Source organism: Pleurodeles waltl, chromosome 7, assembly GCF_031143425.1.
Source record: "Pleurodeles waltl isolate 20211129_DDA chromosome 7, aPleWal1.hap1.20221129, whole genome shotgun sequence".
In the NCBI taxonomy this organism is placed as follows: Eukaryota; Metazoa; Chordata; class Amphibia; order Caudata; family Salamandridae; genus Pleurodeles; species Pleurodeles waltl.
The window spans coordinates 759,575,993-759,600,247 of NC_090446.1; positions in this window are offsets into that span (position 1 = coordinate 759,575,993).

Here is a 24,255-nt window from a genome sequence, read left to right on the forward strand (position 1 = left end):
CATTGTCTGTGGACCACTGGTCCCAAAATGCATGGGCGAAGCCCACACAAGATACCTGACTGGAAACGGAGAGAACACTGCTGGGGCATCAGATCGAAAATATACAGGCATCTCAGAGGAGTGGGGAGGGGGGCACCTCAGCCAGATGAACGCACAGCGCCACTGCTGCACGAGGGGGCTCCATGCCCATTGCTGTATCCTGGGGAGTGCAAAGCCACAGTCTCTCAAGTCTCTTCAGTGGGTGGTTTGCCCACTGCTTTATCCTGGGGAGTGCAAAGCCACAGTCTCTCAAGTCTCTCCAGTGGGTGGTTTGCCCACTGATTGGTCCTGGGGAGTGCAAAGCCACAGTCTTCTCAAGTGGATGTATCTCTCCAGTGGTTCTGGAGGGGGCCTGGTGCCCAGAGCGCTTCATCCTGCCAAGGACTGAGGTAGTGGATGTATCTCTCCACTGGTTCTGGAGGGGGCCTGGTGCCCAGAGTGCTTCATCCTGCCAAGGACTGAGGTAGAGAATGTATCTCTCCACTGGTTCTGGAGGGGGAATGGTGCCCAGAGTGCTTTATCCTGCCAAGGACTGAGGTAGTGGATGTATCTCTCCACTGGTTCTGGAGGGGGCATGGTGCCCAGAGTGCTCCACGTGCAGTGTGGCGGGTACAATTCCCTCACCTGGGTGTGTGTGCCACGAGATTGCCGAGGTACAGGTAGCATGATACGCCATGGAGGCTGCGACATACCCCACACTGCTGCAGCTTTGCCTTCCACCTGCAGGTGCAAACAGTGATGGAAGTCATGCCTCATGGAAGCTGGCCAGGGTCCAGGAAGTCTCCTCCAGCCTCGGACGACTGACCACTGGGGATGGTAGCCATGTCAGCGGTGGTGCCACTGTCCAAGCATGTCGCGGGGCTGGTGGCGGTGCTTGCGACGGTGTCTGTGGCGGCGGTGCTAGCGGTGGTGCATGGGTCAGCACCTGCTGAGGAACACAGCAGGACGTTTCCTGCAGCCTCAGACGGCTGCCCAGTGGGGAAGAGGCTGGGGGCTGTTGCTGAGGCTGTAAACGTGCCGGTGGCTGTGCAGGTGGCTGTGCAGGTGGCAGGGCAGGAGGCAGTTGTGTTGGCGGGGCAGCTTGTGGTGTTCGCCGCCATACAGGTTGGTGTGGTCGTGAACAGAAGGTGTGACACTGGTCCTTCAGTCGGTGCCACCGTGCCCTGTCCTGACCTGCTCTTCTGCTTTTGTCCCTTCCCCACCTTTGATGGTGCCGCAGTTGTCTTGCCACTTTCCACTTTTGTTTTTGCTGAGCCCTTGGTGGCTGGTAGGTGTGGCTTCTCCCTCTGGGATGTGGGCACCTTTTTCACCTTGGCACCTTGCTCTCGCTACGTGGCACACTGGCAGCCCTGATGGGTGGCGCACTCGAAAACCCCACAGTTGCTGGCACCACTGTGCCTGGGGATTTGGTGGCTGAGATGGTGGGCTGGGACCTGAAAAGCCTGGCCCTAGGGGAGGGGCAAGGGGGGAGGTGAGGGGAAGAGGTCAAGGGTTGCCAGGAAAAGTTTTTTAGACACACTGGGATGGGAAGATGGAGGGGGTTTGGGAGTGGAGGAAGAGGTAGTGGTTGTAGGAGGCGTACGTCTGCTGAATTTGGGTGAAGATGCATGGGCCGGAGGCTGTTGTGAGGTGAATGGCTGTTGGGTGGGTGTGTGCCTGTTTTTGTGTACTTTGGGAGGAGGGCTCACAGACACACTAGGAGAGGACACAGGGGATGTGTGAATGGTAGTGGGGTGGTGATTGCATGTGAGCGGTGTGTGGTGATGGGCGTGCTGGTGATAGAGGTAGTGGCTGAGGATGCAGTGCATGCAGGTGTGAGTGGAGACAAGACAGGGAGGGAGGAGGAGGACGTGGAGGAGGGGGACACAGTGGAGGCAGTGGATGTTGCTGTGTCTGCATGGGGATGGTGTGTGAGTGCCTGTGGGATGTGTAGTGCTTATGTTTGCCATGTCCACTCTTGTGTGTTGATGTGTGTGCATGCTGGTCTAATGGTGTGCTTGGGATAGGCTGAGGTACAGGGGATTGGGTCTGGGTGGAGGAAGTTAGAGGGGGGAGGCTGGACACAGGGACAATGGCTGCCATCAGTGCTGAGGCCAGAGCCTGAAATGCTCTCTGTTGGGATGCCTGCCCAGAATGAATGCCCTCCAGGTATGCATTTGTTTGTTGCAAATGCCTCTCAACACCCTGGATGTCATTCAAAATGGTGGATTGCCCAACAGTGAGGGATCTCAGGAGGTCAATAGGCTTCTCACTGAGGGAAGCAGGGCTGACTGGGGCAGGGTCTGAGGTACCTGGGGCGAAGGAGATGCCCACCCTCCTGGGTGAGCGGGCACGGCACACATGCTGAGGGGCTGCCGGGAAGGTGGTGTTGGTAGGGGGTTTCAGATGTACCTGTTGATGCGGTGGGCACAGAGGTACCCGTGACCGCAAGGGAGCTCACATCAGAGGAGGAGTCGCTGTCACTGGTGTCTGCTCCTGTCCCCGCCGTGGGCCTCCCCTCGCCCTCCATCCCACTGGTAGCTTCAGACTCCGTTGCTTCACCCTCCAGCTCCCTCCTGCTCCGGTGCCACTGCTCCTCCACCTGATGATGCTATTGCACACAAGAACAGGGAGACCACAAAAGTGGGGGAAAGACAGAAGAAAAAAATGTTCAGTGCATGCAACACCACTACAGTTGGCGGACACAACACACAGGGAGCAGCCCTCAGCACTACGCCATGCACTAACAGTTCCTAGAAAATTCACCTGACCATGCGGTACGAGGCCTAAGCCCAATTGCTACACACCTGGAAGTCACAGGAGCTGGACTAGGTGTAGATGGCTCTTACCACTAGTGGGGTTGGGGTGCCACATAGCCTGCCTCACAAAGGACCTTGCCTACCAAGTTCGCCCTGGCCTAGGGGAACCCACTGGCCCCCTCTTCTACCCAGACACTTCGTAATGCGTGCAGAGTCAGCTGAATGAGAGTGTACTCAACCCCTTGTGGCTGCTGTGATGCCCTCAAGCGCCCATCTAACTCCGGATAGGCCACAGCCAGGATCCGGGACATCAGGGGGGTCATGGTGCGACGAGCACCCCTTCCACGTTGGGAGGCCATCCCCAGCGTGGACTCCGCCATCTTCTTGCTCCAGCGGTGCAGCTCCTTCCATCTTTTACGGCGATGGGAGTGTCCGGACATCCTTGGTGATGGCACGCCAAATACCCTTCTTCTGGTGGACGCAGATCTAGAGGAATGGTACAGGGGGAAAGGAAATTACTCACCCGTCCAGACCGGCATACTCATTGCCCACCAGTTCCCACCCATGCCCTGACGCACATACACTCACCATCCGCACATGCAGGCCCCAGCCCCCCCCCCATGTATTGTCCATCCACACCACTCAAAGCAGGCATTGCCCATGCAGCATGCTCACAGTGTACTCACCTGTTTGTCTGGAGGACCGTACAGTTGCGTGTACTGGGGGAGGACCCCATCCACTAGTTTTGCAAACTCCTTCGACCACCCACCGCCATGGTGTACAATGCCAGCGCAGTTACCTCATATCCCCTTGTCCCACCTTACAGGTCAGGCAGCTGCCATTTCAGGGGGCCACATGGGATGGATGAAAACTGCATCACACCTATCTAGGCCAGGAATACAGACAGATACCAGCACATTGCGGATTACTAACGTTTCTGCAAATAACACATTGTGATACCTCAGTGTTGGATGACTTTCTGCTCTCTGTTCTCCTCCATAGGGCACTTCTGCTGGGGCAGGTGATGAGATGGCGGCATCCTCCGGTGTACAGACTCCTGGTGGACCTGTCAACAATGGAAAAGAGACACATCATAATCAAATACAGACTTGATCGTGCAACAATCCTGGAACTGTATGCCCAGTTGGAGCCAGACCTGATGTCAGCTATCCGCCATCCCACGGCGATACCCCTTCTAGTGCAGGTCCTGTCTGTACTCCATTTCCTGTCCAGTGGATCTTTTCAAACAACAGTGGCCATGGCATCAGGGATGTCCCAGCCAATGTTCTCTAACGTGTTGTCCAGAGTGTTGCCTGCCCTGCTGATACACATGCACAGCTACATCGTTTTCCCTCAGGTGGAGGATTTGCCCACAGTGAAAGATGAATTCTATGCCCTGAGACATATCCCCAACATCATTGGTGCCATTGATGGTACACATGTGGTATTTGTACCCCCGCAGGAATGAAGAGGTGTACAGAAACCGAAAAAGCTTCCATTCAATTAATGTGCAGATGGTGTGTTTGGCAGACCAGTACATCTCCCATGTGAATGCCAAGTATCCTGGCTCTGTGCATGACGCTTACATTTTGAGAAATAGCAGCATCCCTTATGTGATGGGGCAACTCCTGAGGCACCGTGTGTGGCTAATAGGTGAGACCAAGGTCCCAATACAGTTGACATAGGTGTCTGGGTATGGGGTTTTCCCTAAGGGTTAGTGTGTGTCTAACAGTTGTCCCTCGACATTTGCAGGTGACTCTGGTTACCCCAACCTGACATGGCTACTGACCCCAGTGAGGAATCCCAGGACAAGGGCAGAGGAACACTACAATGAGGCACCTGGGCGTACTAGGAGGATAATAGAACGCACCTTCGGCCTCCTGAAGGCCACATTCCGGTGCCTCCATCTGACAGGTGGTTCCCTATACTACTCACTGAAGAAGGTGTGCCAGATAATCGTGGCCTGCTGTATGCTGCACAACCTGGCTTTGCGACGGCGGGTGTCTTTTCTGCAGGAGGATGGGCCAGATGTTGGTCTTGAGGCAGCTGTGGAGCCAGTGGACAGTGAAGAAGAGGAGGCAGAAGAAGAGGATATCGACAACCGAAACAACATCATAATGCAATACTTCCAGTGAGACACAGGTAAGAAGATGTCACTGCTTCCCACATCTCATACTATTGTTGGAGCTAGCATAAGTCTGTCTATTTCACTCAGTTTATGGACACTGACTTGTCACTTTGACTTTCCATTTCACAGATCTGCGTCCCACTTTGTGCCCTCTGCAATGTTTACTCCTAGCCTACAGCTGTGTTACATTGGTATGTGAACAAGTAAATTGACATTGCTATATTCCATAGATATTGCAATTACACATTTGTGAAAGCACAGACTGACTCCAGATTGTTTTGTGATTATAGTGTGTTTATTCCTGTGCAAATAAGTGGAGGGTGTTGTAAAATGGCATGGGGTTATGGTGGAGGTATGTCCATGGCAGAGTCCTGTCTATTTGTTTCACATGTGCATTGTCCAAAGGGACATAGGAAGTGGAGCAATGGCAGTTTAAGGATGGACAGGTTGACATAGTGGGACAGAAGGGTGACATTCGGGGGGTCCTATTTCCCGGTGGGGGTCTTGGCAATGTTCTCTGTCTTGTTCCTGGATCTCAGGGACTGTTTGCGGGGTGGTTCTCCACCTGCAGGGGGTGGGGTGCTGGTGTCCTGTTGTTCCTGTGGCGGTGCCTCCTGTCCACTAGAGCTGGCAGAGGTGGAGGGCTGTTCATCGTCCCAGCTAGTGTCAGGGGCCTGTTTGTGTGCCACTGTGTCCCTCCTGGTGTTGAGAAGGTCTGCCAGCACCCCTGCAATGGTGACCAGGGTGGTGTTGATGGACTTCAAGTCCTCCCTGATCCCCAGGTAGTGTTCCTCCTGCAGCCGCTGGGTCTCCTGAAACTTGGCCAGTACAGTGCCCATGGTCTCCTGGGAATGGTGATAAGCTCCCATGATGTTGGAGAGTACCTCGTGGAGAGTGGGTTCCCTGGGACTGTCCTCCCCCTGTTGCACAGCAGTCCTCCTAGCTTCCCTGTTATCCTGTGCCTCTGTCCCCTGAACCGTGTGCCCACTGCCACTGCCCCCAGGTCCCTGATCGTCCTGTGTTAGTGGGGTTGCCTGGGTTCCCTGTAGTGGTGGACACACTGCTGATTGACGTGTCCTGGGGACAGAGGGATGGGCTCGCTGGGTGGGTTCTGTGGTGGTGTTTCCTGAGGGGGAGGTTCAGTGGTGGTTTGGGACTGTGTCAGGGGAACCGACTGTCCCGAGTTCCCTGATGGGCCGGGCTGGTCATCTTGATCCAGGCGTGCAGAGCTGCTGTCATCACTGTGGGTCTCTTCTGTGGGGGGACTGGATATGTCTGGCACCTCCTGTCCAGTGACGTTGGGTATGGGTCCTGTTGGGGTGTAAATGCATAGTTATTGTATCTGTGTGTGCCATCTTGTGCAATTGGTGAGTGACCCTCTACTCCTGTGCTTGCATTATTGGCTTGGTCCTTGTGTGATTAGTGATTTTGGGGCATGAGTGAGTCTCTGTACTGAACATGCTTTTGTAATGGATGTCCAGGCATTGGTGTTACATGCAGGGCTTGGTTTTGGGATGTGTGGGCTGTGTTAGTGGGGTATCTGTGGGTTGTTGGGGTGATGGGTGTGAGGGTAAGGGTGGCGGTATGTGAAGTCATGCAGGTGGGGTGTGGGGGATAAAGTAGTAAAGATATATCTTACCAGAGTCCAGTCCTCCTGCTACTCCTGCGAGGCCCTGAGGATGTAGTACTGCCAAGACTTGCTCCTCCCATGTTGTTAGTTGTGTGGGAGGAGGTGGGGGTCCACCGCCAGTCCTCTGTACAGCAATCTGGTGTCTGGATACCACGGAACGCACCTTCCCCCGTAGGTCATTCCACCACTTCCTGATGTCATCCCGTGTTCTTGGATGCTGTCCCACTGCATTGACCCTGTCGACAATTCTGCGCCATAGCTCCTTCTTCCTTGCAATGGACGTCTGCTGCACCTGTGATCCGATTAACTGTGGCTCTACCCGGACGATTTACTCCATCATGGTCCTGAGCTCCTCCTCAGAGAACCTGGGGTGTCTTTGAGGTGCCATGATGTTGTGTGGGTGATGTGTGAGGGGATTTGTTGGTGTCTGTTGTTTGAGGTGCGTGGATGTTGTGTAAGTAATGGTGTTGTGTGTCTGTGGATGCTGGTGTTGTTTTAGATAGTCTCTCTCTCTGGCCTTCTTTCAAAATTTTGGTTGTAAGGGTTTGTGGGTGATGTGGGTGTATGCTTTATATTGGATTGGGTGTGTGGGTGTGTTGTGTGTATGTGTATCAGGTGTGTATATTTCGAATTGTCCAATGTGGTTGTGTTTTGTAAGTGTGTGTGTATTTTGAGCGTGGCGGTGTGTACCGCCAATGGATTTCCACGGTTGAAAGACCGCCGCGTTGATTCGTGGGTTGTGATACTATGGTCGTATTCCTGTTGGCGTGACGGTGTCGGTTTTGGTATCGCCAGTTTAACACTGACCTTTGGTGAGGCGGACTTGTGTGGGTGTCTGTATTGTGGCGGATTCCGAGCTGTGGGCCGTAATACCTGTAGCGAAATTCCGCGGCCGCAGCGGTATGTTGACGGTCTTCTGAACGGCGGAAAGCAGAATTTACCGCCAAGGTTCTAATGAGGGGCAGAATGTTCAGCTTTTGTTTGGGAGTAGCTAGATAAATTACTCAATGACTATTTGAATAGTAATTTAAAATCCAACTAAATGGTCAAGTCAGATTTGATATTACTATTTTGAAAATTACACTTTTCAAAATTTGTCTTTTTTTGCCTAAGCCAAGAGTGCCTTTCAGCCAGTGATCAGTGTCACCTGACTTTATAGTTCCCCTGTGGTGAGATGTGGCCTTCAGTGTCCTCTTAATTTGTTGAAGTTGAGGCCACTCGCCTCCATCGCCCAGCTTCCACAACACTGAATGCCTTATTTTATATATCAGAGTAGGATTTTTATTGTGTTGTGTTTTTGATTTTTTTTCACTGTTATACTACATCTAAATACACGTTCCTAAATTATGCCTGTCTGCTTTTTGCCACAGCTACAGAGCATGGACCCAGGTTTAAATTACTGAAATCCTTACTGGGCCTAACAAGAATTGTGCCATTATTAATTGTGGTGGACTGCCAATTAGCCCAACTAATATTCCACTTTCTCACAATTATGACCAAAATAACTTGTGTTTATGTCACACTACAGTTCATTGTTAAATCACTCTGCATGCAGCATCTCAGGGATCATAAACCGGCATAAAATTCAAAATATTTGTACAGCAGATGGAGAAGCACAAAATGTGTCGAATTCAATCACTGTCTTCAGTTTGTGATGCCATCCTCACGTGAAGGAGCTTCTCAGTGTCTGTTCATCCCCTAGCTGAGCTCAGAGCCACAAGTTGTGTTGTTTACTTTGTTTTGAGGTATGGGGTGGCAGCTCCAGCACGTGACCTCGCACACTCTGAAAAATCATAGGATGTAAGTGCAGTACCAGCCATCAGCACTGCAAGCAGTTGAGAAGACTGAATGTAATGGATCTCTTATCTCTGGATCTCTGTATACTAGTTTCAGCCAAAGTCCTTCTACCATATAAATGTTCTCTGTAGATTGCCAAGCTGCCCGCAGGGCAAGTTGGCTCTGTGTCAAATACTCACATTGAAATACACATTATGTAATAAAATGTGTGTGCAGTTGTTTTGCTTCCCGATCTATTTGTAATAATACACATTATTATTCTACCAGTAATAATTCCCAAATAGTGAAACTTAGAAACTTCTCTAGCAGAATGCCATGCCTCTTATTTGTCGTTTTCTTAATTGTAAAGAGGCTTTAAATCCTATCAGTGAGCTGTTGCCGTCCTTACTGAGTGATGCCAGATGAACAGTTAAAGCTCCCTAATGACCCTGTAATAGATTGTGTCTATAGTGAAAGCATTAAGCTACAATCCAGCTAATACTTGCAAACACTGCAAACTCCATTCACTGCTTCACTCATGATCCCTCGGTCAACTGCGCTAAAATTGCTCGATGATAAGGTTAAGAACTAAACCACACAGCAAAGCCTCCTCAAATCGAGCTCCTGGACTGCATCGAAATGCTTCATGTACAATAAACCTCGTAAGTGCTCTTAAGTTTATAGATGAAAGCGAGGCCAACGAAATACATTTCAATAACTTTAGTTGTTTGCTCCCACCTTAACTGCACACAGTGACAAGTTTATTATTATTCTCTCTTTGGTTAGTCACTGCTTTTTAAGGAGGAAATATTAGGTGTAAGGTCCTCTATAGCCACATTGATAAAGTTTTTTCCTTCATTGACTTGGCAAACAACAACAATCGATTTTTGTCCATGCAAACTGGCCCTTCCTGTGACTTGTCTACCCCTTTTTTTGGAACCAGTAAATGAAATTTTACCCCAACGTAAACCAGCCACCTGCATTAGCAAATACACCTTAAAATGCAATAAGAATGGAGAAGGAGCCTCAGTTTTCTCCGGTGACATCAAAAGTGGCTCTAAATACATTCAGGCTCATCCTTTTGGATGTATTGAAAGATGTTAGTATTAACTATGAAGATTTGTAAAAAGCAGAACTCAGGTGAAATACTGATTTAGAAATATTCCTGGCCTTCTGATAAAAGGTGAACGTGACTAGAAGAAGTCAAATCTTCCCACAGATAATTCTGCAGAAATTACATATTTCTAAATTACTCTCGCATTTTTGGAATTGCCAGCATAATTATGGAAATGTCCTACAGATTTGTAATAGCAGTCCAAAACTTATGTGGTTTTTTTATCCCTGCCTCAATATCAAGGCAGTGTAGAATTCTCCAAATGCTTTAAAAAGGAAGAAGGAATCACTGTAGACAATAAAGTGTGGCGGAGTGACACACTCGCATAGGCTCGCAGCTCAGCCAAATGGCAGGTTGTGCAGAACAGTAGGCATCGGTTTAGCAAGTTTCTGCAAAGGAGCTGCTCAGCCAGAGTTAAGACCTCAGGGCCACAAACATGTAGAGAGAGGTTGACGCAAATTGTATGTGATAGTGAGTGTTAGTAGGGAGACTCTGACATCAGGATACGTACGGAGGGATTAGGACAAAGGTATGCGAGTGGGAAGGAGACGCTACGTTTTTCAATAATCTTACTTTCTAAAAGTTAAGAAATGTATAGAATAAAATAAATGCAGTCATTACATTTTGATTGGTAGCCTGCTGGTGTTTTCCAACCTCAAAGTTTTGCAATTTTTGCAGTTTTTCCTTTCTAGTTTTACATGAAATCACTAGACGGCCTGTAACTACTGTTACTGGTCGCTTCTCGATTACCTGGAAACTTGTGATGACGCCTTATGGCTTAATTCCAATCAATCAATCAATCATTCATTTGTAGAGCGTGCTACTCACCCGCGAGGGTCTCATCGCGCGGAGGGGGGTGTGTGGGAAGATGCTACTGCTCGAACAGCCAGGTCTTGAGGCGTTCCTGAACTTCAGCAGGTCCTGGGTCTGTCGTAGGTGGACGGGGAGGGAGTTCCAGGTCTTAGTAGGGAGGTGGGAGAACGATCTGCTGACGGCTGTAGTTCGGTGGATGTGAGGAACGGTGGCAAGGGTGAGGTTGGCGTAGCGGAGTTGAAGGTTGGGAGTGTAGAAGGTGAGCCGCTCGTTTAGGCAAGCCGGGCCGACGTTGTGGAGTGCTTTGTGGGTGTGGGTGTGGGTGAGGAGCTGGAAGGTTATGCTCTTGTTGACGGGGAGCCATTGTAGGTCTTTCCGGTGGGCTGAGATGTGGTTGGGCCGTGGGATGTCGAGGATGAGGCATGCGGAGGCGTTCTGTCTACGGTGCAGTCTGTTCTGGAGCTTGGCCGTGGTTCCAGCGTAGAGAGTGTTGCCGTAGTCCAGTCTGCTGCTGACTACGGCCTGGGTGACCGTCCTTCTGGTTTCGGTGGGGATCCACCTGAAGATCCTGCGGAGCATGCTGATGATGTTGAAGCTAGAAGATGAGACGGCGTTGACTTGCTGGGTCATGGTGAGCAATGAGTCCAGGATGAATCCTAAGTTGCGTGCGTGGTTGGTGGGTCGGTTGGTGCGGTTCCTAGAGTGGCCGGCCACCAGGAGTCATCCCAGGCAGACGGGTTGGAGCCGAGGATGAGGATCTCCGTCTTGTCTGAGTTCAGTTTCAGGCGGCTGCCCTCCATCCAGTTGGTGATGGCCTTTATTCCGTTGTTGAGGTTGATTTTGGTGGTGGCGGGGTCCTTGATGATTGAGAGGATCAGCTGGGTGCCATCGGCGTAGGAGATGATGTGGAGGTTGAGGTGATCAGACGATGTTGGCAAGCAGTGCCATGTAGATGTTGGAAAGGGTTGGGCTGAGAACGGAGGATCCTTGGGGAATGCCGCAGATGGTCTCGGTGGCTTCAGATAGGAAGGGAGGGAAGCGGACTCTCTGGGTTCTGCCGGAGAGGAAGGATGTAATCCAGTCCAGGGCTTTGTGGCGGATCCTCACGTCGTAGAGGCATGTGCGAAGGGTGTGGTGGCAGACGGTGTTGAAGGCAGCCAAGAGGTCTAGGAGGATGAGGGCTGCAGTTTTGCCTCTGTCTAGCATGGTCATGATGACGTCGGTGGCAGCAATGAGGGCGGTCTCGGTGCTGTGGTTGCTACGGAAACCGGATTGAGATGTGTCCAGCGTGTTGTTGCCTTCAAGGAAGCGGGTCAGCTGACCGTTGACGATTTTCTTGATGAACTTCGCCGGGAAGGGGAGGAGGGAGATGGGCTGGTAGTTCTTGAGATCTCTTGGGTCTGCTTTGGGTTTCTTTAGCAGGATGTTGACTTCAGCGTGCTTCCAGCTTTCCGGGAAGGTGGCGTCTCGAAGGAGCTGTTGACGATCATTCGGAGTTGGGGGGGCGATGATGAAACTTGCTTTGTTGAAGACGTGGTGAGGGCAGGGGTCGGAGGGTGAGCCAGAGTGGATGGTGCTCATGGTTTTGATGGTATCCTTGTCATTGATGTGGGTCCAGGAGAGCAGGAGGTTGGTGTGCCTGGGGTCCGGTGAGTCGGGGTTTGTGGTGACAGCGACTGTCGTGGGGGTTGAGGTGTTGAAGCTGTTATGGATGTCCGTGATCTTGCGGTGAAAGAAGGTGGAGAGGGAGTTGCAGAGGTCTTATGAAGGTGGAGTGTCATTGGAGCAGGACCTGGGGTTGGTGAGTTCCTTAACAATGTTGAAGAGCTCTTTGCTGTCATGTGCGTTGTTGTCGATGCGTTCCTTGTAGGAGGATCTCTTGGTGGTCTGGATGAGCTGGTGGTGCTTGCGGATGGCGTTCTTGAGGGCAGTGTGGTTGATCTCTGTTTGTTTGTGGCGCCACTTCTCAAGTTTTCGGCACTCCCGTTTGGAGGCCTGAAGGTTGGCGGTGAACGAGATGGCCTTAGTGCTGGTGCTTTTGTTTGAGGGTTTCTTGATCGGTGCGAGGGTGTTGGCGCAGTTGTCTATTCATTGTCTGAGGTTGTGGGCAGCTTTGTGGTGGTTGATGGTGATGGGTGGCGGGGCTCGGGCAAGGGTGGAGATCAGTTGGTCTTCAGTGACCTTGTTCCAGCTGCGGCGGGGATCTGTTGTGGGTGATGGTGCGTGGTGGGTTTCTTGAAGGTGAAGTGGATGCAACAGTGGTCGGTCCAGTGGAGTTCGGTGGTGTGGCTGAAGGTGATGTGGCTGCTGGCGGAGAAGACAGGGTCGAGTGTGTGGCCTGCGGAGTGAGCATTGTGACGAGTTGTTTGAGACCGAGGTTGACGAGGTTGTCGAGCAGGGTGGTGGAGTTGCTGTTGTTGGCGTTCTCGAGGTGAAAGTTCAGGTCGCCGAGGAAGATGTAGCCCATAGAAGCAAGGGTGTGAGCGCTGATAACGTCGGCGATGGAGTCACTGAACTGCGGGCGGTGGGTCTGTAGACGAGTGTTCCTCTGAGGGTGGTATTGGCGTTGATGTGAATCTGGAAATGAAAGTGTTCCCCGTGTCGAGGGCATCTTTGGTGTTGGTCGAGATTCTGATTGTGTTCTTGTGGACTATGGCGATCCCTCCTCCCGGTCTGTTGGTGCGGTCTCTGTGGGTGATCTTATAGCCATCCGGGATGACTATGGCGATGTCGGGTTCCAAAGAGGGGTTCATCCAGGTTTTGGTTAGGAAGGCGACATCCAGGTAGGATGAGATGAGTAGGTCCCAGAGTTCGATGACATGCTTGTGGACGGAGCGGGTGTTGCTGGAGGATGCAACTGAGGTGGTTGTTTTCGGGGCTGGCAGGATGGTCAGTGGCTCAGGGACTGGTGAAGCTGCAGTTCTGGCAGGAGAAGGTTCCGGGGGTGAGCTTCGGGTGGCATGGAAGCAGGTTGCTGATCGGACGGTGTTGAGGGCATGGAGGGCGATGGCACTGTAGCAATGTTGGGCGGCGCGGGGATGGCGGGGCCAGGGGGTCTGGCGCTGGGCACGGTCCAGGCACGGACGGGCACAGACGGGCTTGCCTCTGCATGCCAGTGGCACGGCCGCAGAGCGGCCGCCATTAAGAAGGAGAGGTGGGAGGGAGAAGCAGCTGGGAGGGGGGAGTGGTGGGCGAATGGGGGCGGGGTTTCAGGTACACGCAGCGGCGGGAGAAGGCAACAGAGGAAAGGTGAAAAACTGCTAAAAAAAGGAGAAAACAGATAAGGTGAAGGAAAAAAGGTTAAAAAAACAAGGAAAAAAGGAGACAAAGAGCAATGGAAAATACAAAAGAAACAGACAGTCACAGGACAGACACACAATACTTACGGCAACCACTAGACACCAGGTATGAGGCGCAGGTAGGAGCCTGCGAGTGGTGGAGGGCCTTGAACTCGCAGCAGCAGTGAGGGCGGGGTGAAGGGCACAGGCGCACTCGGGTGGAGCTGCGCGGCGTGGGGAGCCTCTCCTGACCAAAACAAGGTCAAGGGTCGTTTACTTCACCGCACAGCGGCTGCCATTAAGAAGGGAAGGTGGGAGGGAGGAGCAGCTGGGAGGCGGGAGCGGTGGGCAAATGGGGGCGCAAGGGGGGGGCGGGCCACAGGGGACGCAGCGGCGGGAGAGAGCAACAGAGGAAAGGTGAAAAACGGCTAAAAAAAAGGAAAAAATGGATAAGATGAGTGAAAAAAGGCTTTAAAAATAAGGGGTAAAAGGCAGAAAAAAGGAGAGAAAGAGCAATTTAAAATACAAAAGAAACAGACAGTCACAGGACAGACACACAATGCTTACGGCAACCATTAGACACCAATGATGAGGCACAGGTGGGAGCCTGTGGGTGGTGGAGGGCCTTGAACTCGCAGCAATGGTGGGGTGAAGAGCACAGGCGCAGTCGGGTGGAGCTGCGTGGCGTGGGGAGCATCTCCTGACCAAAACAAGGTCAAGGGTCCTTGCAATGTGTACACAGACCATACTGATATGCTTGTGCAATATTTACTGCTGGGTGCTGAGTTACATCCCCATTCAGAGTTCCACCCATTGGAATTGGAAATAACACAGTAAAATATCATATCATTCCTAGCTCCGAGCTCCAAAACTGTGGAGTGTTTTCCCTCAATAAATTCCACCAGATTGTATTGGTCAAAATGAATGTGAGAAAAAGTGGTAGTACTGCACCAGTCTGCACCAATTGTAATCCGAGGTCTAGTGCAAAACCCTATTTGGTATCTTTCTAAACACCCCTGAAGTTTAGAGTAACTTTAGATGACTGTTGGCAGCCCCAATCATACACCTATGCAATAGTGACATTGAATTGTTTATACCTATATGAAAACCCATTAGACATTTCCAGCCCCAACCTAAAAAACATCAGCAGCCCAGTTCTAACAAATGGTCCTGGAAAATAGAGGGATCCTCAGCACCTCAACTTCAGAAAACGTAAATCAGGGTCAGAAATACTTCTGACATCCATCAGATGGTTATTTGTAGAGCCACCCATCATGTCTTGCAAGCAGCCACAGAGAGTTGTGAGCGATAATCTCTGCTCCCCGACTGTGGTTTTACGATACTTTGTTAAAGGTGATGTGGTATGGACCTGCTGACTTTGGGATCTGGGCGCCTCTGTTCAAATCCCATTTTCATAACTGATCTAATGCTGGATGATTCTGGGGAACTCACTTAATCTCCTTGTGCTTAAAAATATAAATATACATGTGGAACGTATTCCTAAATATGCGAAATGCAATGGTCTAATGCAAAGATGTTAAAGTACACAATCTTGTATTGCTCCCAACAGCTTGCATAATGTACATCGTGTTCTTGCTTTGTGCTACGTAAATGTCATTTCTGTAGTGGGGGGGATAATGACTAGTGAAAGTGAATTCAATCTTCGTTCTTCGGCAAGGACCATAGTCGCACTTAGTTATTTTAGGCCTAAGGAGGGTGCCCATCACAGTTCATATAACACATTTAAATCATCTTGTGCATTAAAAAGAGCCATGTGATGCTGTGCAGGCCAGTCTTCCTATTTGCGTTCCAAAAGAACACAAGAAAGCTGGAGACCGTAAATGGGCGAGGCTTCCTGAAGCGCACAGTACCACCTGCAATGTGTTATTCAGAATATGAGAGGGGTGTAGTGCAGTCGTGCACCACGAAGAAACTTGCTGACTAAATCGTAGCAGGGATGGTAGGAAAGAAACCAACATGCAATATAAAACAAAATAGAGAGAGGAAAAATGAAACTTTTACTTCAGGGTGCAGGGTATCCTCTCCTGATGGAGAAAGAAAACAACAATGGTTCTCCGAAATGCATCTGCCCTTTGGGTAAAAGCGGTGGCCTTCATAATAGAGATGGAAGAAAGCCATGTGATAAAAAGAAAGGGAACACAACCTTTCTAGTGAGAGTATATAGGGTATCTGCCTCCGAGTGAAGACTCATCTCACATGCATAAGGATTGGGCTGAGGAAGACTAGGATTTCTACTAAAATGTAATGGTTGATGGGACTTAGAGCAGCGCCAGTGAAGGTATATAAATTCCAGCTCACTACCTGCGGAGAAGGACACACCTTATGGGCGCTCTGGACTACCAAGCCCATAAATCCTGACATCGCCTGGAGGCTGAGGGTGACAGCAGTGCTGATACGGGCATGTAAATCCTGGCTTACTGCATGCAGTATGGGATCGCGCAGGATGTGCCAGAGCGCGTGCCATTCTTCGCCCGGCATCACCTGGCAGAGGCTGGGCTGGGCCACGTCTCTGAGCTCCTACATTGATTGCACTGGCAAGTACTCCCATTCTGTACTTCGGCCTGTTTGTTTCCGTGAACTATTAGTCTCAATGGATAAACCCAAGGCAGCATCTTCTCAGGCCCCGTCCATTAGAGGTTAAACCATCGATGGGTTTTCGGCATAAGCAGTGGGGGTAATATCAAAAGAAATTGAGGTGGCAGAGCGATGTATTTATTCCATGGAGGAGTATCTTTTACTCCTTTCTACATCACTATTACTGCCAAACTCTACCTTAATTTCTTCTGCTGTTAGTGATATTCTCACGTTCTTTCTTTGGACACCTAGCATTCCGAAGCATTGATTGCTGCATATGGTAAATCCCAGAACTCTCTACCATTAGTCCAGCCCCCTTGATATACCCCTGTAAAAATATGTTCTCCAGAGATTTTCATTTTTGATTTGAGTTTTTGTATCATTAGAAAAGTAATTTAGCTTTGGTAGATATTGCTAACCCAGGCCAATTTTTTCTGGGAGCGTTTTTAAAAATGGCAGATTTTTTGCAGTGATGATGTAATATTACAAGAACCACGAGACCTATATATTTCATTTCGGTGTCAAAACACAGGTTTTGGGGGTCAAGTAGTCTTACAGTCTTACAGAGACAGAAAAAAACTCCTCAGAGCAGCCCTTCTTCCATTTTCCAAAATGGTGGCTATGATAGAGGAAGATATGAAACAAATAATAATGGTTAGTAATTCATTTTTGTATACACCAAGCAATGTTCATGATCTCAATATGAAAGAAATGTTCATAGTTCAGTTTAATTATTTGTTTAGGCAATCACTTGTGGTACATTTGCAGAATGTTGAAAATTTGAGAAGAGCGTATTGAAAGGGACATCTTTTTGTAGCACAGGTTTTGCAAGTACATGTATGTGTATGTTCTGTGGCTAGAGGCTTTTGAAACTTCATAGATTTTAGCACCCCATCACTACCTTCTCAACCAAATTCACACAGATTTTTCACTACACATGCAAAATCCAAAACATTTACACATCTGATCAAGTAGAATACTCTTTTAAGGTGTCCATGCACAGAATTTGACATCAGTGGAAAGTCACTTAGCGGGACCGATCTTTTGAACTCACTGTACTGAAAATCATCAAATGTCAAATGTGTGACAGTCAGAACTCATTTTCCACACATTCACAAGGTAATTTTCTATGTCTTTAAATTCACATTCTTCTTCTGTCTCAGCAAATCATTTTAGAAATTTCACAGGTTCAGCAGTTAAAGCTTCAAGCATTGTCCCAAGTTTGCTCATAGTGTCATCACCTGAATCAAGTTTCTTGTACAGAATATGAAGCAGGATTAAGTGTATTTTTCTGTCTGTTTCATAACATATCCATAACTCTGACAATCCTTGACTTATGAATATTGATATCTGTAGAACAGTTGGAACGACCTCTCCAAAGTTTTGCATGGATAAAATCTTGACCATTTCTAATTGTGACATATCGCTCACAACAGCAGCAGTTTTCAAGAAGGACACCTTTTCGAATTGAAATTCTTCAGGAGAAAGTTCTTGTTTGAGCACTTGTACAAGTTTCTGCTTCACTGGTTTGGTTGCAGCATGCCCATCAAAGTAGTTGTGGGGGTGCCACAAACCCAGGATGAGGGAGTTTCAACTATGCACCTGCCTGCTGTCCATATCTGGTGGTATTAGCAAGTGTCCCCGAACTGTTATCTAAGCCATTGAAGGCCTCAAAGCAGCTGAAAAATAAGACTTATTACTACGAAATCCTTGTGACTAACTCCTTATCCGTGAACCAAACTTGAGAAGGTAGGGGCTCTGTGCTTTACCAATTCTCAGACATCTATGTTCTATGTAATGTTCTTGAATTTTCAGGATTTAATGATCTCAAGATAGTCATGTTTACTGACAGGGGTCATTGTTCTAGTATTGATTCTATCGTTGTTACAAGGTTTTAACTGTTCTGATTGCTGATGGGCAGCAGAAGCTGGTATTTTTTGTGACCCTAGCCATCTTACCATCTCCTTAAACCTTTTGAAGTGAGGTAAGTGGGAGTTAATGGCGGGACATTCCCATCTATCTATTTAGAACAATTTGAGGAAAATGGTCAAGAAAAAAACGTTAATATACACTTGGTTTTTCATAATTTTTTATCCAGTAATTTGAACACAATTTTTACCTGCCTCGCTTTTTCAAGATGGAAGGCAAGCCTATAGTTGCTGCCTTTAAGACACTGGGGGGAAGCTATGAAGCAGTTACTTATAGAAAAAACTTGGCTAGCGGAATTTAGGGATGTTCCTTGGTTTAATAGAGCCCATGGGTAGGCGTATAGAAAGATGCACTTTGCTCTAAAGTAATCCTCTAACAAAATATATGGAATTGCTGCCTGTCGCAGGGAGTATTAACTAATGTTGGCAATTAGGAAAGCCAAGGTGGAGAATAAAATTTGGGACAACCTGGACAATGCTTGTCTGATGAAAGATACTTGGATCTTCTAGAAACTAGTCAAAAATATCTCCTTTGTCCTATTCCACCAAGTCTGCTTTGAATTGTAATATAGCTTTCAAGGCATGGGTGAAGCACTTTAGATGGATATATTGCTCTGTTGATAGTGGAGTTGAGCACACTGACTTTGATCATCCACAATTTCTTGTTGACATCTTCTCCCTGGAAGAGGTAATAACTGCTATTGTTAGGAGTCCCTCCAACAAAGCACCTGGCCTCAATGGCGCTCCCATGGATTTCTACAAGGGTAACATTGCATTCTTGGCAATTCTTTAAAACAAGTTGTTTGATGAAGCCTCTCAGGTTGGTCTTTTTAAGTCCTGGAGAACATCAATCATTTTACTGGTATTTAAAAAGGGGAATTGCCAGGAGCCATCCTTCTATCACCCCATATCCTTGATGGACTCTTAAGTCAAACTAGTAGGCCAAATTATTTTAGATAGACTGGTAACTTGGACCTCGAACAACAATAATTTGTCTAAGATACAGTATGGTTTCCATCCTATACTAGGGAAGATAGAATAATGTCTTCATTTGCACCTGCTAATTGACAAATATACATTTGCTAAGTGCAGGCTCATTCAAATATCTTTCATAGACCTCTCAAATGTGTTTGATAGCATGAACAGATCAAAGCTCTAATCCCAGTTGACAACTATGGGCATGTCTGGAGAAGTTGGTGCATTGCTTCCAGATGCTGCATTTTGATCTCTCTGAAACAGTGAAGTTCAGGGATAAGGGAGAAAGTATGGATTCCGTTAGGCTAACTTTAGGTGTTCACCATGGTTGTGTCATGGCCTCTATATTATTCTTATTATATTTTAACAATCTTGAGACTGCCCTCTTGGCTGCAGGGAGGGATCTGACAGTTGTGAACACTAGATCAGTAGCCATGCTTCTATTCACAGATCTATATGCAGTTCCGCTTACAAGAACCCCTAATGGTCTTAAGAAACTGTTAGATGCATTTTGGGCTTTATGGAGAACCTGAATCGGGAGACTAACAAGTTCAAAGCATTTATTATGTTCTGTGGACTAAAAAACATGAAAACCTGCAACCTTGTAATTAAGGGAAAACACCTGGAGAATGTCAGCTTCTTTCCCCACCTGGGCATAATATTTGAGCATGAGAATACCTGGAATGCCTGCCTGTCAAATCGGAGAGCATGTTTCTCCTTGACGGCTGGTTCTATTTTTAACTTCTCCTCTACAATTGGGAACAGGCCCATTTGACCGCCTGTTGTGATTTAAGGTCAAAAGTGCATTCCAGTGTTGAAAATTTGCAGGTGGAGGAAAATAGGACACTTAGAAGGATTCTGAGGGTTCCCACTAGCTGCCCCTATTTTCTGGTCCACAAAGAACTTGGGCCCTCATTACGTGTGTGGCAGCAGCGGTGGCGGTATTACCACTGCTGATCCGGAGGTAAAGACTGCCCCATTACGAGTTGTGGGGTTTGGCCAAAGCCAAACCGCTACAACGCCACCCAGGCCGCCAGTGCGGTCGCACCAACGCGGTTGGCAGTGTGCTCCTCCGTGACGGCGGCAGGGCTAAGGCTGCCGGCCGTATTAGGAGGCAGCATTCCACCAGGCTTTTTGCGGCGATCACCCTGCCATAAAAAGCCTGGCGGTAACGCACCCGGTGACAGGAATTCCTGTCACCGCACATGCACCCCCACACGTTCACACAGTGCCTAACACCCCTCCACCAAACCGCACACATCCATACTAACACCCCACCCAATCTCACACTGACATACACACACCCCTCCTCAAACATTTGCACCCCCCTCTGCGGTCATTCACCCCCCCTCATCTACACACTTCCATGCAAACACCCCCACATCCGCACACTTCCATACAAATGCCCCCACCCAACTGCATGCACACACAGACACCCCCACTCACTAGCAGGCATACACACAGACACCCCCACTCACTCGCATGCAAAAAGACACCCCCACTCACTTGCAGGCATACACACAGACACCCCCACTTACTCACAGACTTGCACACATACACCCCCTCATCCGCATGCATACATTCACACTCTCCCCCTCCGCATACGCATACATGCACACATCCCCCTCATCCGCATACATGCAGACACACACCCCCAACCGCACTCATACATCCAGATACACCAACTTGCTTGCTCACAAACACGCACTCAGGCACCCCCATTCACACACATACATGCACTCAGACAGATACTCCCATCCCTCTACAAACAAACACAAATGCACTTGCAGCCTGACACCCCCCATCTTCTCACACACCTATTCCACTACACATACACTCACACACCACACACATAACACCCTCCCCTTTTCGGACTGTCCACTTACCTGTTTCGGCAAGGTGGTCCTCTGGGAAGGGATGGGTCCTGGTGCCTTCCACCACCAGCACTGCACCGCCATACAGGAAACTTCCACGCCATATTGCGCATCGTAATACAGCAGATGCAGTCCTATTGCTGTGTAGGTGCTGGTGGCGGAACCACCTCTCTTCCTCCATCGAAACCAAGTCATACCCTGCTGACGAGCCCATAACTACAGCAAAACCAGCCCTTGGATGCTTGTGATCCGGTTCAGTGAGGACCTGACTTTGCAGTTCTGACTGTTCTTATTGGAGCAGGGTCAAGACTGATTTGCATATAGCTGGGTCGAAACTGAGATGGCATGGTCTGCAAAATAATGATGGAATAGTATGAGCCTCATGTGATTACCAGAATAATTCAAACATTCCATCCATCAGTGTTTTGTATAGTCACTTAATAAGGATGTTGTTGAGGGCTGCTTGGTGTGGGACTTGGGATCTTCAATCCCTTGAATCCATTATATCCAGACAGCCTTCCTGAAATTGGGTAGGCCCTCCTTTTTTTGTAAATGTGAGAAGTTTAGGAAGGAGGACAAAGTCTGAGTTTCTAATAATGTTTTGGTGAGCATTGCTCAGGAGAGGAAATTATCTGAGTCAACAAAGCTATTCCTGAAGGAGTATGCATTGATCCCAATGAGCACAGGATGGAGCCATATCTGGGATGGGTAAGACAACCCTAAGAAAGAATGTCACTTTCCAGGTTTCATATGGGATCAATTAGATGGAAGTTCTGTCAATTTGATGTAGTTAACATTAGCCACTGCCCCAGGGATGAAACATCTTGTCAGACCTTGCTTCGTTTTGTATTTTTTCCTAAATATTATAAACATTTGACAAGCGGTCTACTTTTCCCAATTTTTAAATTACAGATCAAAAAGTGTAGAGCAGCCCTAATTTACTTGCAGTCATTGTTTTCAGAGGAGGTGCACTACGGAGTGGGTCATTTTTTAGAATCTGTCATTATTTATCATAATTCTCTTCTGATGTTTTAATGTTTTTTGTCATTTTTATATTCTTTGGGATTATTGTCAATGGATTATATATCACTATTTTTATTATATTATTATTAATATGTTCACACTGATCATTTGTTTGTTCTTTTATGATGGCTACTTAGATGATCGAATAAAGCAAGATTGAGAATGATGGAGATTAATGGTTGATGCACCACACACTTCTCAGCCACAATGAGGAGAAAGTAAACATAGGCCATCATTTTAAGATTGGCGGTAAATGCCGCCTACCGCTGTGGGGACAGCCGCCAAAAGATGTTTGCGGCAGCTAACAGCCATCTGCCAAATTATGACATAGCCGGATTTCTGCCATAAGAAGGGTGGAAACTCAGCTGTGGCCATACTGGCGGATGGCGCTGCTACACCACGCCAGTAGACTTCCGCCAGCCGCATTATGACAAATAATTTGGCCTGGCGGTGTTCTTCTGGCGGGCACTGCTGGCGGTAGCAGCGCCCCGTCCTGTTCCCTGCTGGAAGACCCCCTGGAGGGAACTTGGGTTTCTAACAGGGGATGGGAGTGGGTGATGGGGGGTGTTGTGTGTGTGTGGTTTTGTGCATGAATGTGTAAGTGTTTTCGTGAATGCAAATGTGTGTGTAGTGTTATTTGCAAGTATGTATGCATGTGTGAGAATGCGTGTATGAATGGAAATGTGAACGCGTGTCTGCGTGTCAGTGTGAATGTGTGTACGGATGTGTGCGAGACTGAATGGATGCATGCTTGAATGAATGCGTGTATGCCTGTGTGAGTGAGTGTGTGTATGCGTGGTGCATTTCTGTGAGTGTGCATGAATGGTGGAGTGGTGTATCAGAAGGGGGGCGTGGATGGAGGGGGTGGGGGGCATCTGGGGAGTGTTTTGGGGTTGGGTGAGCCTCCTACCAGTGACAGGGAAGGAATTCCCTGTCACCGGTAGGGCCTACTGACATGGTTTTCGTGGCATTGTAAATGCCACAAAAACCATGGCGGTAGGCAGGGTCATGATGCCGCCGGTGGGACAATAGCACCCAGCGGGCTGGAGATTGTTATCTCCGACCGGGCGGCTGCTACTGCCATGGCGGTCAGAATGGTAAATTGGGGGGGGTTGGCTGCAGCCAATGTCATAATGTGGCAGTATGTACCACCAGCCTGTTGGCGGTACTACCACCACATTATCACCGACTGCCGGGGTCATAATGACCCCCATAGTCCTGGAGTTCTACTTGTCTCAATACAATTTTATTTGATTTTTTGAAAATGGGTTTTACTGACCCATAGACTGACTATCCTGTTTTAAAATAACAGAGTAGGAAGTTGGTCTGTTAAAGGTATTCAATACTAATATATAGTAAATGTTTTTTTTCAAAAACACGTACCTTCCAATCTTGAGAGTCTGACTTCTTTGTATAGGTATTTGTGCATAAAATGATACAAATGATTAGGCAAGTGAAAAAATACTTTTTAAAGTTAGTGAACTAGTAATAGGTGGACAGTAAAACAGCTTTGGACTCTAATTATTGATAGTACGTACAATCTATTTTTGTAATTAGTGAAAACAGACATTTCAAGTGAACTGTATAGGTTTAAGCCATCACTTTTAAATTTGGCTGCCTAGTTTTTTCGTTATGATTCATGAACTTCATGAATCATATTTTCTAAAATGTTCTGTATGAATTTGTGATTTTGTAAACTGTCTTTGATGTAAACCACTCAATGAGCATCATCTTAATGCATTGTCTACACCAAGGGTATATGTTTTAAGAATAGAGATCAATTAAGTCATACTGGAAATTTCGGATTTAATTGTTGATCCGACATCACATAAAAATATTCCCCACACTTTTATTTACCAAGTCACCACCACCACTACATTGAAACGGTCAGTAGATCAACAGCAAGTACATCATGACTGTACAATTTTATTAATGTACTTAAAAAATATTTAGAACACAATATAAAAAGCAAGGCATATTGGGGCAGCTCCTTGAAAAATGTATCATACTTAATATTATTAATATTAGTATTTACAAACAATAGTTCAACATTTTGATTTGTTTTTATAAATGTAAATTAAAATACTTTAAAAAAGATACAAAGTTAGTAAAAAGGAAAAACTATGACATTTAATGAATTTAATTAAAACAGCAGAAAAACATTAGGATCAGGGAGGTATTAGGTATAGAAAGAAACAAAAATATTTAAACTTAAATTAAGCCATTTAAAGGTGGGGGTTGGTGACAGTATTTGGATTAGGTAATGAGAACAAGAATTTGCAATACAATAAGTCTCACCTTTGCTTGAGTTAGAGCTATTGGTGTTGTAAACGAATTACTGAAC